Source organism: Nanorana parkeri, unplaced genomic scaffold (assembly GCF_000935625.1).
Source record: "Nanorana parkeri isolate BGI_ZX_2015 unplaced genomic scaffold, ASM93562v1 scaffold931, whole genome shotgun sequence".
NCBI classification, from domain to species: Eukaryota; Metazoa; Chordata; class Amphibia; order Anura; family Dicroglossidae; genus Nanorana; species Nanorana parkeri.
This window is the reverse complement of record NW_017307199.1, coordinates 530,775-540,211: the sequence shown is the minus strand read 5'-3', so window position 1 is coordinate 540,211 and position 9,437 is coordinate 530,775. Positions and strand designations below refer to the sequence as shown.

At 45.2% G+C, this 9,437-nt stretch overlaps 1 protein-coding gene across 1 annotated transcript in view; it reads left to right on the top strand.

Moving 5' to 3' along the window:
* LOC108795092 overlaps positions 1–9,437 on the top strand; it is a 183,799-nt gene that overhangs the window by 44,283 nt on the left and 130,079 nt on the right. The window contains exon 2 of the mRNA XM_018566279.1: positions 4,687–4,694. The gene's annotated coding sequence lies outside the window, so the exon portion shown is untranslated. The remainder of the gene's footprint in view (positions 1–4,686; positions 4,695–9,437) is intronic.

Below are 9,437 nucleotides of genomic sequence, written 5' to 3'. Positions count from 1 at the left end.
AAGCAGAGATCTGCTTTATCAGCTTCTTCTCTCTCCAGATGACTGACAGGTGAATGCGGAAGTGATGTAACACACATCACTTCTGCATTCACAGCCCGGACGGGGATCAGCAAGGAGCTGATCTCCCGTCCTCCTCCTCCTGACGCCCTCGGAGCCGGTCCCGGGATCCAAGATGGGGCAGCGGATGAGGGGGGTGCCGCGAACGAGCACATATAGGCGATCAGCGGGCTATGGACCCGCTGATCGCCTATATGTGAAACACCCGGTAACGGGTGTGTTTAATCGTCGGGTCTTTTCTGCCCGTGCGTGCCCACTAGGGGGCGCGCGCAAGCAGAAAAAAATTGCCGTCTGGAGACGGCAACCCGCAGATGTAGCAGTGCCGTCCTTCCGTTTTTTTACTACGGGCGGACGGCAAGAGGTTAAAAGTGAAAATTAAAAAAGCATTTCTACACACAGTGCCAAGAGAACTGAAGAGATTGGAACTAAACAGCTTTGTAGCCTTAAAGGAGAACTATGGGGTCAGTGTTTTTCCCCATAGTTCTCCTAAGGGTCACGGGAGGACATAAACTAGCGTCCTCCCGTGACCCAAAGCTCATTATATCGCGAGCTGCAGCTTGCGTTATACTGAGACCGCCGCAGCCGGGACGGATCCCGACAGTACTGTCGAGATCCACCCAGCTGCGTGAGTGACAGCTAGCTCTGCCTATCTAGAGGCAGAGCCAGCTGTACCTGCCCCCTCCCCCATCCGTTCCGCCAGTCAACTCTGGAGGATCGGACAGGGGAGGGGACACTCACAGGCTCTCTGCAGGGACATGATCAAGAAGTGAGCGATCGAGCAACGGTATGTGTTCGCTCACTTCCCGATCTATTGAGCCGATGGGTCTACAGTTTCATTGTCACACGTCGAACTATGAGGTTGAGTGAAAATCACTCCTCATAGTTCTCCTTTAAGAAAACCACTCATAAGTTAGGCTAAGCCGGAAAAAAATGCTTCACTGTGCTAGAGAGCATAAAGATTTGACTTTGGAGCAATGGAAATGGATCATGTGGTCTGATGAGTGCAGATTTACCCTGTTCCAGAGTGATGGGTGCATCAGGGTAAGAAGAGAGGCAGATGAAGTGAAGCACCCATCATGCCTAGTGCCTACTGTACAAGCCTGTGGGGGCAGTGTTATTATCTGAGGGTGCTTCAGGTGGTCAGGTCTAGGTTCAGAAATGCAATGTGACCAAAAAATGAGGTCAGCTGCCTACTTGAATATACTGAATGACAAGGTTTTTCCATCAATATATATTTTTTTTCCCCCCCTGCTTCTGCATTTCTAGGAGAGAGGACTTAGTGTGCCTCACCTGAATCATTTTGGTGTGTTTGCAATTTGATATTTTGCTATTCTCATTTCACAAATGTACACAAAATTTCGTAATTCAGTGTATATTTTTAAATAGGCTTTCACAAAATGTTTTGGTTTTCTTTGGTCCCTCCACCTGCAAGTGGTGAACAGGAAAGACATTCATACACAGCATTTTATAAATACCTAACTATTAAGAAACGAAACAGTTTTTAGTACTAAACGTAGAGATTTTATGCATTAACTGTATGCATAATAAATGCGGCCGGGAACGGCACGGCTCTGTGACAGGAGATCAAAGGGAGTTTAGTATACGAACTCCCTTTGATCTCCTCTCACTCCCCGAATGCAGGAAGTGATGTACATTACATCACTTCCGGCATTCAGTGTCACTCTCCAGCTACAGAAGCTGATGAAGCAGATCTCTGCTTCATCAGCTTCTCTGGGGGTCCTTAGGTGACATTAGGGGTCTTGGAGACCCCTGATGTCTCCATAATGTAAATTGGCTATCACATAGGGGGCTTCTTAGCCCCCTATGTAATAGCAATAAAGTTGTGTGTTTAAAAAAAAAAAAGTAATACAAAAATTAAAGAAGCATTAAAAAAGAGATTTTTTTTTTTTAAAGTCCCCGCCCTCCACATACACGCGCAGATATGCGTCGGGTGCACCTACCTGCGAAAACGATGATTGTGCCGCACATGTTGCATATCGCCGCAAACGTCGGAGTGAGCACAAAAATGTTAGAGCCATTAATCACTGATAACACTAAACTGATGAGCAGTAAAAGCATTTTAATCGTCGCCTATGGGCATTATTTTTGCGGGGGTGCACGCAATTTTAAGGCTTGACATGTTTGGTGTCTATTTACCCGACGTTACCCCGACTTTTATGTTTTACTAAAATTAACCCCCCCGTGGTGATTACATACCTCCAAAAGAAAGCTCTATCTGTCCCCAAAAATGTTTTAACATAAATTGCAAGGCTATAGTCCAGTCATGCTGATCAAATTTTTCAAGACACACACACACACACACACACACCACACACACACACCAGATTATTATAACCACCCCATCAGTACTTCGTTGGGCCTTGAGATAACTCCACGAGATGACTTCGTTGGGCCGCTCGTGACTCCACGAGATATTGAAAGGTAATGCGAGGAATCTGACACTGCACTTTTGCCCTTCTGTTGTCTTGTACCAGTCTTGCCACTCTCAGTTCTGCCCTAACATTCACTAGTCGCTGACGGGCAAAATTTGCACGTTCAGACCCAGATTTTCGGCTGACAGTCCAGTCTTTAAACACTTTAAAGGAGAACTATGAGATGAGTGGTTTCCACTCCCCTCATAGTTCTAGCCGACCTGTGACAATGAGACTGTCACAGGTCGGCTCAGTAGATCGGGAGGTGAGCGAACACATACCGGGTTCGCTCACCTCTCGATCCTGTCATTTGCTCTCTGCAGTGACGGGGAGGGGCTGGATTCCCCTCTCCCTGCTCCGATCCTCCAGCACTGACTGGCGGAACGGACGGGGAGGGGGCGGGTACAGCTGGCTCTGCCTCTAGATAGGCAGAGCCAGCTGTCACTCACGCAGCTGGGCGGATCCCGACGTCCAGGTCGGGATCCGCTCCAGCTCCGGCGTCTCAGTATACCGCGAGCTGTAGCTCGCGGTATACTAAGCTTAGGGTAACGGGAGGACGCTAGTTTGTGTCCTCCCGTTACCCTAAGGAGAATTATGGGGAAAAACACTGACCCTATAGTTCTCCTTTAACAATGTGCCCCTCTTGAAAATGTAACGAATTCTGCTGTTTTGCTGATACTCACTCCATGGCTCGCGCCAACAATCATCCCACTTTCAAAGGCTGTTAAATCTCGTTGTTTACCCATATCTTCCGAAAAAAATCACTTCTATGGTTGTAGTAAACAACCTGCTTCCCTATTTATAATGGTCTGGCCTAGCAACTTCAGCGCAAAATTATAGCTAATTTGCCTACAAACGTCAGGTGGTCATAATAAACTGGCCACTCGGTGTATACATACATACACATTCTGTGTGTATATATATATTCATGGGCAAAAATATTGGCACCCCTGCATTTGTCGGATAATACACCACTTTGCATGGAAAATTGATTGCAATTAGAAATATTTAGGCATTCTCATGTTTATTTATTTTGTTTGTATTGGTATGACACAAAAAAGTTGAGAAAAAAAAAAGCCAAATCTGACACATTCCATGCAAAACTTCAAAAATGGACTGGACAAAATTATTGGCACCTTCTCCAAATTGCAAGAAATAATTGCATTCCAAGTTTTTGTGGAAAAACATGGACAAGCTCAAGTTTACAAGACCATCTCCAGAGATCTTTTTTTTTTTTTTTTCAAAAAATGTTTTTATTTTGAATTTTTGCATAGAAGTGCATATAGTAAATACAGAAAACCCCAAAGAGGGCATACAATATAGGTATTCATGTAACATACTAAGTATGGATATTCACTTAGTCAAATTGAAACTCACGGGACCGGACAACATTCCGGTATGCGTATTAACAATACATAAAACTGACTTTACCTACGACTCATCTCAGTCCGATGAATCGACTTGTGGCTATGCTAGGCTCATCTGTGAAAATCTTGCGTACCCATTTTGGGATTCCGCAATTATAGCCCTGATAGTCAGTAGAATAACACGGAGAAAGGGTCAAAAGATAGAAAAGAAACCAGAAGAGGGGGAGAGGGAGGTACGGGAGAACGACTGCCTCGAGATCCATATCGAGAATCATAGGTGCCAACGGTCTCATGTGAGCTAGAGAATATCAGGGTTCAGGTCTGGAAGCGCGAGTTCCACCCACGGCAACCATACCTTCCGAAATTTGGCGTGGGAGTCAGATAATACACTAGACAGCTGTTCATTGATAAAGAAGCCCTGCATGCGTTGTTTGAACTCTCCAAAAGGTATCATCTGCTTCTTCCATGAATGGGCAATTGTCTGTTTCGCCGCCAGGAAAGCAAAATCTGCTAATTTCTGCTGATGCCGCCTTAGTTGCGGAATTTTCAGATGCATTAGAGCTTGCCAAGGGTCTCTGCGGACTGTTGTGCTAAATAAGAAGGAGATGAATCTACAGACCTTCGACCAGAATCGAATGGCTGATGGGCAGGCCCACCATATATGCATGACATTACCTTCTGAAGAGCATCCCCGGAAGCAATTTTTATGGTAGGATGGGAAGGTGTGGGCTATTCTGGCGGGGACCAGATACCATCTCAGGAGGACCTTATATGCTGATTCTTGGGACAGGATATTAAGGGAGCATTTAGAGATAGACCTCCATATTAGACTCCATTCCTCGGTAGTTTTGATAGATCCCAGGTCTGCATGCCATTTGGCCACATACGTTGGGGGTGGTGAGGTGGGAGGGGCTGTCAATTGGGAATAGAGTGTCGAGATACGTTTCGGGGCGTAGGGATCTTTCAGGTAACGACTTTCTAACACTGATGAAAGGGATATTGGAATACCATTTTGGAGGAGAGTTTGAGTCCAGTGCCTCAGCTGGAGATAACGAAAGAATTCCCGTGGCGGGGGACTAGATTTAGCAACTATGTTGTCCCAAGTACGAGTCCTGGTACCATCAAGAAAGTGATACACCAGAGTATACCCCTTTTCATGCCACCAGGTGAAGGCTGAGGGTGACTCTACCGCCGGTGGGAACATTGGATTCCCTATCAGTGTGGTTAGGGGGAGGTGAGGGGAGAGCAGGTGACTAGAATATTTAACTGAATCCCATACTTTTAAAAAATGAAGGAGAAGGGGGCTAAGCTGTGCGGGTCTGATGGAGGGGTTGCTTCTGATGAGCATAGCTAAGGGTTCTATTGCCAAGATAAAAAGAATAGGAGACGGGGCAGCCCTGTCGCGTGCCTCTAGTGACCTGGAACAGGGGGGAGGAGAATCCCGAATAAACTATGCGGGCCGAAGGTTGGTTATATAGTGCTGCCACCCATGATTGGAACGCCGGACCAAAGTGCCATCTGGATAGTATATATTGAAGATAGTCCCAAGAGACTGTATCGAAAGCCTTCTGAATATCGAGAGATAGGAGAAAGCCAAGTGCCGATCTACGGCGGATCACATCAATTAAATGTACCACCTTGCGGACTTTATCTCCTGCTTGTCCGAGAGGGGTGAAACCCACCTGATCTCTATGAATAAGATTACCTATGAATCTATTGGCCCTAGAGGCTAAAATTTTAGTCAGGAGTTTCACGTCCGTGTTTAGTAGTGAGATGGGACGATAGTTTGCAACCTCCGTTGCGTCCTTTCCTGGTATGGAAATCATAGCAGCGTTAGCTTCCAAAGAGGAAGGATGAAGAGCGTGCTGCGACTTTAGAGCATTAAATAGGCAAGTTAGGAATGGAGCTAGGACATCTTTAATTTTTTTATAATAGAGATTTGAGAAGCCATCAGGTCCCGGGAATTTATTCGCTTTCAAGGAAGAAATGGCAGCAAGAACTTCATTTTCCTCAATGTCAGAGTCAAGTTGAGTACGAGACTCCACAGGAAGACCAGGAAACTGAAGGTCTTGAAACAAGGCATTTGCTTTATTAACATCAAAAACGGGAGATTTGTTATAAAGGGCACTCATGTGAGTACTAAAGGCCTCCACAATTTTAACAGGGTTAGCGGTGGTTCCCCCAGTAGGGGAGCGCAGTTTCACCCCTGGGCGAAGGAAGGGCAACATTTTGAGTTGTTTCGCCAACAGGGGACCGGGTTTATTGGCCCTAGCGTAAAAAAGCTGTTTTTTCCAGTGCAACTCCTTCTCCACTTGGGCATTCAATAGCAAGTTCAGCTCCACCCTTGCAGCCTCTACTTGCGTTTTGAGGGAGGTCGTGGGAGAGGCCTTCCAGGTCTCCTCCAAGTCCGCCAGCTTGCGAGAGAGAGCTAGGATCCCTTTGTTCCTTTCCCTCTTGATAGAGGAGGCTATGCTGATCATTTCCCCCCGCATGGTGGCCTTGTGTGCTTCCCAAAGGGAAACCGGGGACGAGACCGAGTCCACGTTGAGGGAAAAATAATTCAGTAGCGCCCTTCTAATTTTAGTACAGGAAGTATCAAAGGTAAGCAACGACTCGTTGAGGCGCCAATGATGGCTACATCTCCAGAGATCTTACTGTTCTTGTGTCCACTGTGCACAGCATTGTCAAGAAGTTTTCAGCCCATGGCACTGTAGCTAATCTCCCTGGATGTGGACGAAAGAGAACAATTGATCAACGATTGCAACCAATGATTATTCGAATGCTGGATAAAGATGCTCAATCAACTTCCAGACAAATTCCAGCTGACCTTCAGGCACAGGGTACAACTGTGTCAGCTCGCCATCTGAATGAAAAGAGATGCTATGGTAGGAGATACAGAAAGACCCCACTGCTAACACAGAAACATAAAGCCAGATTGGAGTTTGCCAAAACTTGCCTGAGGAAACCAAAATCCTTTTGGGAGAATGTACATTTTGCCTTGGAAAAACATCATATACATGAGTTGAGGGGCACTGTTATTGAGCAGGTACACTTGCATCCTAGAGGTGGCGATAGGTCCAAACAGCTCCTCCAGAGAGAGGCGTTTTGGATCTATACGCTTGATTATGTAAAACCCAGGGGCTTAAAGGAGAATTATGAGGTGAGCTGTTTTTTAACCCCATAGTTCTCCTTTAACCTCCAACTTGTCTCTGAATTGTTTCCTTGACAGCAGGTGATTATGGTCACGCACATGAGCAGCATTTATTTTATTAGTCTTTGTTGTGATAGTCTACACTGATGCTTCTATTTCCGCATCCCAAACCCCATATGTCATCTCAAGATTGGTCTCGTTTCTTTACATATTAAGATTTTTACATCACACACCTGCATCCACTTATCCGCTGTGTGCAATATTATATAATATTGCACACAGCGGATGCGTGCCACGCATGCGCTGAAAGACAGAGGGCGGGTCTTCAGTGCACAATTCCATCAAAGCTGATCAACAGGAAAGGCCCTGCTTTTCCACATGGGGCCTGCGCTGGTGTACATGGGTGTAGCCAGCCAGCAGCTGAGCGTCCTGTATCATTGGCAGCAGACTGATTTTTTTCTGCACGGCTGTGACAGCAGATCGCACCCTTTCTCCGCACATTTTCAGTCAGTAAGTCCTGTTTCAAATCCTTCTTTTGGTGGTTTTTGATTATTGATTGGATGTCTGTAAAGTGGGAGGATGTTTTCACACTAGGCACGTGATTGGTATGTCTATATATTCTATGTTGTTCATTTATCTGGTGTCATTTTGAGCCTGATGAAGGGGACCCTGTGTGGCCCCGAAAGCGCTAGTTTTTGAATGCCATTGTTGCTTCAATAAATGGACTTTTGCTTATTTCACTAAATGCTGGTGTGCTGTTGACATTTCTACAATTCAGTTTATTCACGATGCCATCTGCGGTTACTGCAAGCACTCGCCTGTCTATTAGGTTACTTTTATCTGGTAAGGAGTGCAGCAAGATATCTATTCATTAGCTCGCACTATATGTCGCCATCTGAATTAAAAGGGATGCTATGGTAGGAGACCCAAGAGGACCCCACTGCTGACACAGAAACATAACAAAGTCAGATTGGAGTTTGCCAAAACTTACCTGAGGAAGCCAAAATCTTTTTGGTAGAATGTGCTATGGACAGACTAAACAAATTTACAGCTTTTTGGTAAAGCCCATCATTCTGCTGTTTTCAGAAAAAGAAATGAGGCCTTTTAAAGAAACAAATTACCCCCTTGCTGTCCTTGTCTTCTACTTGAGTCTTTGTTTTTGCTTTCCACATCTCACTCTTCTCTCTATCTGCTCACTCACACAGCTTAGTATGTCTGACCACGTGAGACCGCAGGCTCTTGTCCTATTCCTCCACTACATGGATGCGCAACCTTTTATTTATTTTCTCCCCCTACCTGAGTTAAACAACGGAGTGTTATTAGCTCCTCCAATTGCTTGATTCCACGCAGTTTATCTGCTTCAGGATCGTTGACTGAAGCTGCTATTGTTCTTTAACCGTATCATTCAATTTTGCTGTTTTTGTTTTCTTTGAAGATATTATACCTCTTGACAGCTGATTTGGATGCTACTGTTTATATTCTGACTTTTACACTGTATTTTATGTGTCCTCAATAAAAATTTGCAGAATTTAAAAACAATAAAGGAGCACAAAGCGAAGGATGAAAAGAGAGTACACATTCATGTTGTGTATATTAAGTAGTTCTGGCATCATATCAGCTTCCTGGTTTAAAAGAACAAAGAAATAATAAAGGCATTAGTCTGCCATTTCCGGCATAAAAGAAAAAAAAAATACAGCCCCTACAGTCAAACATGGTGGAGGTTTTCTGATGTTTTGGGGTTGCTTTGATGAAACTGTCACAAGTCAGCTCAATAGATCGGGAAGTGAGCGAACACATACCGTCGCTCGCTCACTTTTCGATCTATCTCTGCAGAGAGCCATGACTGTCACTCACGACTCCCTGCAGGGATTCCCCCTCCCCTGCCCGATCTTCCAGCGCTGACTGGCGGAACGGAAGGGGAAGGGGGCGGGTACAGCTGGCTCTGCCTCCTAGATAGGCAGAGCCAGCTGTCGATCACACAGCTGGGTGGATCCAGACAGTCTTGTCGGGATCCGGCTGCGGCGTCTCAGTATACCGTGAGCTGTAGCTCGCGGTATACTGAGCTTTGCGTTACCCTTAGGAGAACTATGGGGAAAAGCCCTGACCCCATAGTTCTCCTTTTAAAGGAAGTGATTGATGTCAGTAATTTTTTCCAAGGACTGTGTTACCAGATATTAGTTGAGGATGCCAATATTTTGTCCAGTCCATTTTTGGAGTTTTTTGTGGAATGTGTCACATTTGGGGGGTTTTTTTTGTCCACTGTTTTGTGTCATTCCAATACAAACAAAACAAATAAACATGAGAATGCCTAAAAATTTGTAATTGCAACAATTTTCTGCGTGAAGTGGTACATTATCTGACAGAAATGCAGAGGTGCCAATATTTGTGGCCATAACTGTGTGTGTGTGTGTGTGTATATATGTATATATA